This window comes from Conger conger, chromosome 3, assembly GCF_963514075.1.
Source record: "Conger conger chromosome 3, fConCon1.1, whole genome shotgun sequence".
Taxonomy (NCBI): domain Eukaryota; kingdom Metazoa; phylum Chordata; class Actinopteri; order Anguilliformes; family Congridae; genus Conger; species Conger conger.
In genome coordinates this window covers 1,988,295-1,997,365 of record NC_083762.1, presented here as the reverse complement: position 1 = coordinate 1,997,365, position 9,071 = coordinate 1,988,295, and the positions used below count along the sequence as shown (strand labels likewise).

Below are 9,071 nucleotides of genomic sequence, written 5' to 3'. Positions count from 1 at the left end.
GAGAGCAGAATCTCATGGTTGACTGTATCGAAGGCGGCCGACAGGTCGAGGAAGATGAGGACAGAGGAGAGGGATTTTGCTTTAGCAGAGTGGAGTGCCTCAGTGACCGCGAGCAGGGCGGTTTCAGTGGAGTGGCCACTCTTGAAGCCAGACTGGTTGGGGTCATGGAGATTGTTGTGGAGAAGATAGGTGGACAGTTGGGAGCAGACCGCCCGTTCCAGGGTTTTAGCGAGAAAGGGAAGAAGAGAGACAGGCCGGTAGTTGTTCAGGGCAGAGGGATCGAGAGTAGGTTTTTTGAGGAGGGGAGTGACTCTGGCCCTCTTCAGGGAAGAGGGCATGGTGCCGGAAGAGAGGGAGGTGTTGATTAGAGAGGAGAGAAAAGGGAGAATGTCCTCAGATATAGATTGTAGGAGGGGAGAGGGGATGGGGTCAAGAGGACAGGTGGTCGGGCGGTGGGAAGTAAACATGAAGGAATGAATAGGAATGAAAACAATCGTATATCTTCTTCTGTGAGGCTCAGAACAAAATCGGTCCCTTAACAAAATTAAGGGCCTTGCTCAAGGGCCCAACAGCTGCATGATGTTATTGTGGCTACACTGGGGCTTCAAGCTGGACTATGGGACTCCATGCACCACCTTATCTGGACAAGCCATGCCTCCCCGTGATATTAATGTGTTTTACCTAAAGCTGCCACAGGGCGGCGCCAAATCGCAACATACCTAAGATTGTGCGTGCGTGCGTGCGTGTGGTTGCCTGTGTATAGTCCATGCCTGGGGGCAGGTAAGATAGAGGCCTCTATACACTGTTGCTACATGTAGGTGGAATTAGTGTATAGACACATTAGGAAAGGAGTGGTTGCCTACTGTTTAATCTGTGTTTGGTTAGAGTAGTGAGATAGGCTTTTGTTTGTTTGCTTAGTGAGTCCGTCAGCCTATCTTTGGTTCTAGCTTGATTTGGTTTTGTTTATTTAATTTATTTGGCAACATCCGTGTCCCTTGGCCTTGTGAAAGAAATGTGTTCTTTGTTTTGTAAATACCTGTAACAATTGTAAATAGCACTTGTTGCACTTTTGTGTACAATATACACCTTTTTGTACTTTCATTCTTGTTTGGACTGCGTTATTTACACCAAATACGCTCGAGACCCTTCCACCTGGTCGAATATACGTTACGCACTCCCTCCTACCCCTGGACACCTGAGGGATGTAACAACTCACAGGGTTAAATAAAGTCCACCTTCTTCAGAACCATCAGACCATGTTTCATTTTGATCAATCTATCCTGCAGGGGGCGATCTAACTAATACTCATTTGGTCTGGTTGATGGGTGCTGGTCAGAGGTGGGCAAAGAGGGCCGAGTCCATTTCTGGATTTCATACCAACTTCTGGCCTTAATGGCATAATTAGCCTTTTATGCCATCTGACATCATAGCTACAGTACATGTATTGATGTGCATGAATGGCAGCTGCAGACCCCTCATTCCTCAGGCGACCGCTGAAGACTGCTCTTGTGTCCCCCGTGTTACTGAGATCTGGTCTCTGAGCGAACCAGTGTTGGCGCATGCAGCCAATGAGCTCATTCAGCCAGGGTAACTGGTTTAAACAAAAACCTGCATACACACCGGCCCTCCAGGACCGGAATTGCCCACCCCTGGTGTAGGTTATATGGAATGATTATTGGAATCTTTTCTCACTATTAACCCGTGTTTAAGTTATGAACTGATTTCTCACGCCACAGTGGAGTTTGTCCTATTGGAAACGTCAACTTGGAGCCAAGTAGGGCGTAATTTGCGAGGTTATAACTTACTATAATTATTATTATTAGAACACACTTTTATTGACCCTAATCTAAAGGCCCAGTCTCGAACATGCCCGCTTTTCATCCGAATCATTTCACTTTTCTTTAAACACACATTAATGTGTCACCGTCCCAGAGCTCACGTTAGGAGGGAGTGCTGTAGAATTTGTTCAAACAGTTTTCCTACTTTCTAACGGTGCAAAAGGACATTAAAATGTATGAGGCAAAGCGAGGCGGGTCCGGGGGACCTGAGTGAGTGAGTGGAAAGCTAATCGGAATGAGCGCGGAACTCTAACGGAGCGACACTAACACTCCCGCTAACGCCCGGAGGTGCAGCGGGATCGCGGTGGACCTGACTCGGTGATGCATCACACTGAATAAAGCAAGCTGCCGTGAGCTGAGGAGCCAAGTATGTGGTGTGTGAGTGCATGTATGAATGGATGAATAAGAAGCATCAATTGTACAGCGCTATATAATTGTACAGTAAGGCGCTATATACATGCCAACCATTTAGTAATTTACCATTTAGTCATTAATGTTACATGAATTAATGATGTCCAATAATTAAGCATGAAATTTAAAAGTTTACATTAATGTTACATTTAGTTAATGTAGCCCATTGCTACATTTTTTAAAATCAAAAACCAGTGATTGAATAACAGCAAATAATATTTCCTATAATGTATGGGAGATTAACCTGCCTAAACTGAATGTTCAGTTGACAGCTATATTGTGTGAAAACAAATTAGCCAATATATTGCAAACCGCGTTGCATATTAAAATCTATATACAGTAAGAGTGACATAAGTCAAGATAGGTCTATATTCTGTTGGCAAAGGAGAGTCGCTGAAATCTGTGCTCAAGCGCGAGTCTTCGCGGTTACTGTAATCCGCTCTCGCTCTCTCTCTCTCTCTCTCTCTCTCTCTCTCTCTCTCTCTCTCTCTCTCTCTCTCTCTCTCTCTCTCTCTCTCACTCACACACACACACACACACACACACACACACACACAAACTCAGTGGAGTGCTGACAGCGGTGTCCGTAATGGCTGTTGGCCTGGATGAGGCAGTGCTCCACTCTCAGTCGCCTCGTTCGAAACTGGATCGCTATCCAAATCCAATAACAAATCAATTAGGTGCGCCTAAATTAAAATGGTTGATTACCGACCGGACAAGCTTGGAGAAAGCAAAATAAACGGAGTGAAGTGAGTCTTACCAGGCAGGAATGTGTATTTTTCCTCGAAGTGTCACGATGATGTAGTATCGGCAACAAGCTTATCCTACCAAAGCATCGGCATCGTATTGTCTGATTGCACGGTCTCTTTCTCGGCTGGCACTGGGACAAGAATGCGTAGCGTTAACGTTTGGCAACCTCCGTTCACTTGAGCATCTTTTGGGGTAAACAATAAAGTAACTTGAGACTCAGTTTGTTGTGTTTTCCAGTCTGGGATTGCTGGTTGTTGTTGTTGTTGTTTTCTAGCGTCAACTAGCTACAAGTGCTGCAACGTTACACTGGCAGGGTTGCAAGCCACTTGATCCGGAGATTGGCGACTATCTGTCCGCTAACCTGCGTTCCAGTCTGATTCATGTACCACAGCGAATCTGTTTTCTGTTCCGCTAGACCAGGGGTCGGCAACCCTGGTCCTGGAGAGCCGCAGGGTGTGCTGGCTTTCGTCTCCACCTTAAAATAAGCAACCGATTCAGACCCAAGAAACCAGTTGAGGTGAGTTAACTGTGTAATCAACGGCTTTCATTGATCAATTAATGCCAAGTAACAACGAAAGCCAGCACACCCTGCGGCTCTCCAGGACCAGGGTTGCCGACCCCTGCCGCTAGACCTTTACTTGTATCTTTATATCAGGCTGTATAACGGTCGCTTGTTTGCGTGTGAGTTGGTGCATATTGCAATCTTATGACCGGTTGCACATTTATTTTCATGGTGAAGATTGAACTGATTGAATTTGTGTTTAGCTGACTAGCGTTAGCTAGCCAACTGGTTATTGTGTACTGATCCGGCTGACTAGTCTGAGTGTTTTATTTTATGTTTTCTTACTGCATCGCATTGTTGTGATAATCTGTATAAACTCTTGGGTAAAGCAATGTTTAAAGTAGCTAGGTCTGTCAGCTAATGCTAGCTGCTGACCAGCTTTGGGTAACGCTGGCTCAATGCATTTTCAATTAAGAGCGGGGTTACTATCAGTCACGGCGTGCTGTGTTTACCAGTGAAGCAGATTTAACTTTGCTAAAGACTACGGACTGGAGGGAAAGCCTGTTGTATCTAAAGCGAGATGATAGTTTGCCAAGCATCAATGAAATGTGTTTTTTTTGGTTTATCACCTGCCCTGTTCTCCTTTAGTTAATGTGTAGCCTCTGGTCATGTGGTTTACCAATGTGTGATTAGGGGAAATGGCTTTCACTTTATCTGTCGTTAGAAGCAGTTTCACCGATGCCTGATTCTGCACAGTCCGTCGTGTGTAACACGATGCGTGTGTGCCTGTGTGGCGTTGTAGTGTAAATGATTTTAAATTGACCCGAATAGCGGTTTGTTGGTGCGGCTGTAAATCCAGATTAATGTTGACTGTAGTTTGCGCTCTGCGATCGCGTAGAGATCGTCTCCGTGCACAGCTGTATGTCGCTAGTTGTTTAGGTGAGCAACCTTTTCTGCCACAAAGTTCTGATGAAAGTGTGTGTGTGTGTGTGTGTGTGTGTGTGCGCGTGCGTGCGTGCGTGTGCGTGCGTGTGTGTGTGTGTGTGTGTGTGTGTGTGTGTGTGTGTGTGTGTGTGTTTGGGGGGTGGCGATGCGGATTACAATGTGTGTATGTTGTTGATGTCGCGGGGGCGGGTGGATCAGAATTACAATGTAGACCTGTAAGTGTCCGTTACTATTTAGATTTGTTCTTTATTCTTTTCTCATTTTCAAGTCAACATTTTAATGCAAAATTTGTGGTCAATAATATAATCGTTTAAAACTCAAACGTGAAGTTTTAAACGTCAAATCCCTCGTTAAAGAGCGCGGATTTGCGGCGTGGGGACACCACCTTGCATGTTCGTGGTGCTCAGGGTAAACAACGCTGCCCTTGCCCTCTAAGGTTATACAAACCTCCTTAAGTCTGAGCTTGGAGAGAACAGGAATTAGCAGCTGCTGTTCACCTTTCAGATAAACCCTCGGTATGTTTTCATTTTACAGATGGTCTAACCAAGCTGACATGACCTGGGCCGTGTATTGCAAAGCAGGATTGCGGAGTTAGCTGGATGACGGCACTGAGTAAAAAAGCTCTTTTTACTTCAGTCCGTGTTCCAGGTGTGCGAGGAGGGTACCGGGTTACTTGGTGCAGTTATCCAGCTAACTCAGTGATCCTGCTTCATAATACATAATACACCCGTTGTCAAATCTGGTCCTTAAATCCAAATCCAGCCCTGGTTTTCTTTTCTCCCTGGCACTGAAGGCTCTCTCCCTGCAGTAGGATTGGCTGTGGCGGGGTGTGTGGGCGGGGCTCCCTCAGTAACGCCCCTCTGGCTCCCTCCCTGCAGTAGGATTGGCTGTGGCGGGGTGTGTGGGCGGGGCTCCCTCAGTAACGCCCCTCTGGCTCCCTCCCTGCAGTAGGATTGGCTGTGGCGGGGTGTGTGGGCGGGGCTCCCTCAGTAACGCCCCTCTGGCTCCCTCCCTGCAGTAGGATTGGCTGTGGCGGGGTGTGTGGGCGGGGCTCCCTCAGTAACGCCCCTCTGGCTCCCTCCCTGCAGTAGGATTGGCTGTGGCGGGGTGTGTGGGCGGGGCTCCCTCAGTAACGCCCCTCTGGCTCCCTCCCTGCAGTAGGATTGGCTGTGGCGGGGTGTGTGGGCGGGGCTCCCTCAGTAACGCCCCTCTGGCTCCCTCACTGCAGTAGGATTGGCTGTGGCGGGGTGTGTGGGCGGGGCTCCCTCAGTAACGCCCCTCTGGCTCCCTCCCTGCAGTAGGATTGGCTGTGGCGGGGTGTGTGGGCGGGGCTCCCTCAGTAACGCCCCTCTGGCTCCCTCCCTGGAGTAGGATTGGCTGTGGCGGGGTGTGTGGGCGGGGCTCCCTCAGTAACGCCCCTCTGGCTCCCTCCCTGCAGTAGGATTGGCTGTGGCGGGGTGTGTGGGCGGGGCTCCCTCAGTAACGCCCCTCTGGCTCCCTCCCTGCAGTAGGATTGGCTGTGGCGGGGTGTGTGGGCGGGGCTCCCTCAGTAATGCCCGCCCTCTGGCTCTCTCCGGGCGGGGCTGAACGCGGGGCTGAACGCTGGGCTGAACGCTGGGCTGAACGCGGGGCTGAACATCATGCTGCTGGATCTGCTGTACCGCTGGGACGTGGGCTCCTTCCTCCAGAACATCCAGAGGAGCAGCCTCACCCACGGCCCCCTCTTCCAGTGCAAGTACCTGGCCTTCTACCTGCACTATGTGGGTGAGTACGCCTTCTATACCTGCCCTATACTGTACCTGCCCTATACCTGCCCTATACCTGCCCTATACCTGCTCTATACTATACCTGCCCTATACCTTCCCTATACCTTCCCTATACCTTCCCTATACCTGCTCTATACTGTACCTGCCCTATACCTGCCCTATACTGTACCTGCCCTATACCTGCCCTATACCTGCCCTATACCTGCTCTATACTATACCTGCCCTATACCTGCCCTATACCTTCCCTATACCTGCTCTATACCTGCTCTATACTGTACCTGCCCTATACCTGCTCTATATCTGCTCTATACTGTACCTGCCCTATACCTGCCCTATACCTGCTCTATACCTGCTCTATACTGTTCCTTCCATATACCTGCTCAATACTGTACCTGCCCTATAGCTGCTCTATACTGTACCTGCCCTATACCTGCTCTATACTGTACCTGCCCTATAGCTGCTCTATACTGTACCTGCCCTATAGCTGCTCTATACTGTACCTGCCTTATAGCTGACAGGGAACGAGGGAAACTTCATCACCGCTGCTTGGTGAGGAGAGGGAAGCTTCAGTGTGCATTAGCCTCTTGTAAGACTGCATTATTAAAGGGTTTTACAGACCCTGGGCACTGGGTTATGTGAGCACAGCAGACATCAATATAATACTATTTATTAATCCTACTTAAACATTGAAAATGAATGTTTACAGAAACAAATTAACAGTAACCTTCGAGAGAGAGAGAGCGAGAGAGAGAGAAAGAGGGAGGGAGAGAGGGAGGGAGAGAGAGAGAGAGAGAGAGAGACAGACAGACAGAGTATCCATGTTCTCTGGATGTTGGCCAGGTCAGACGTGTCTGTCTGTCCCTGCACTTGGAAGTGGCCCAACTCTATCTCTGAGTTTAGCACCGACTGTCCAATGAAAAACCACAGTGACCTCTCACCCCCTCCCCACAATGCAATAGAAACGTTCCCACACTTGCCCTGTCGGGATGGCGTTATTCAGACATTTGGAAACTAAGCTCTGCTTCCATAAGCTCTATTCCCCACTGCCAACAACAACATACCCACAAACCGCACTGCAGAGTAAATGAGATCTTTCCCAGCAGTGAAAGTGGCCCGCAGAACATAAACGTTGGCATATTTCATAACTGTAGTTATTGCTTTCGCCCGGTGAGCTGACGTCTCTCCTGCAGACCGGACCGGAGGAGCGTTTGCGTCTGATGCCGTTTGTCTCGTGTTTTGTTGCGCTAACGCCTCCGGGACGCCGGGTTTGAGTAGCGACGGAGTGACAAATCCCACGGCTATTTTCACCGGAGGTTTAGCTCCGTGCTGTAGTGCAGAACCCAGGACCCAGGACTTACTCCAGTTATAATTCCCCTCTGATGGCAGGTGTGAATGTGTTCGTACGAGCTCCCAAATAAACCGGGACACCACCTGTTCTTTTGTCCTGCCGTACCGAGCTGGAATTTCACGGTCTCGGATGACTGGAAACACATTAACACAGCGAGCAGACGAACGGTGTGCAAATAACCACTTTACCCTCGTCTGAAGTGAAGCACAAGTGTGTTGTTATGCTAATCAGCGTTTAGTAATCAAGCGTGTTGTATTTGCTGATAAAGCAAACGGCATATACTCACTCAGTGATCACTTTATTTGGTACTTATTAGACATATTGTTTTTACTTACTGGGCTTCTGTTGCTGTCGCCTATGTACTTAGAGGTTTGATGCATTGTGTGTTCAGAGATGCTCTTCTGCATACCACTGTTGTAATGTGTGGTTATTTGTTTTACTGTCCTTCCTGTCAGCGTTGACCAGTCTTCTCCTCTGACCTCTGACCTCTCTCATTAACAAGGTGTTTCTAAAGAGGTAAAGGAATACAAGGAAACTCAAACTCGATCGCAAATGGATCTGTCTGCAAGACAATGATCCAGGCATACCTCAAAACCAACGAAGAAGAGGTTGACAGGAACCTCTGTCAAAACTATGTTGTTGGCACGGCATACTGGCTTGTGCTCTCAAAGGTGTTTCAATGAAGCCGGTTAATGATCGCAGGAGATGAAAATGTGCCATTATCTGCTTTTTCTGAGACCGCAGTGAAACCTTATCTCCCAACTTCTCACAGTACTGACCAGCCAGAAAAACACTCCCAACGTCCCCTGCTGCAGAAAAACACTCCAACTCCCAACATCCCCTGCAGCGGCAAAACACTCCAACTCCCAACATCCCCTGCTGCAGCAAAACACTCCAACTCCCAACATCCCCTGCTGCAGCAAAACATTTCAACTCCCAACATCCCCTGCAGCAGCAAAACCCTCCAACTCCGAACATCCCCTGCTGCACGCACATACACACACACACACACACACACATACGCGAGTGAGAGAGATTGAACTGAAAGAGGAAGAGGAAGCAGTTTTTGTGTCCTTCTCAGAACGGTGCTTCCGCTATAGTCAGGCCTGTACTACTGTCACTGCCACCATCAGCATCACACAACCAACATCTACTACACACACTCTACTGCTAACGCTGCAGTGTAAATTAACCACTCACACACACACACACACACACACTCTACTGCTAACGCTGCAGTGTAAATTAACCACTCACACACTCTGCTGCTAACGCTAACGCTGCAGTGTAAACTAGCCACTCACACACACACACACACACACTCTATTGCTAACGCTGCAGTGTAAATTAACCACTCACACACACACACACACACACTCTACTGCTAACGCTGCAGTGTAAACTAGCCACTCACACACACACACACACACACACACACACTCTACTGCTAACGCTGCAGTGTAAACTAGCCACTCACACACACACACACACACACACACACTCTACTGCTA

General features: G+C 48.5%; 1 pseudogene; it reads left to right on the top strand.

Annotated features, from left to right (window-relative positions):
- The first annotated feature begins 6,038 nt into the window (after positions 1 to 6,038).
- LOC133125269 (RING finger protein 145-like) overlaps positions 6,039 to 9,071 on the top strand; it is a 16,156-nt pseudogene continuing 13,123 nt past the window's right edge.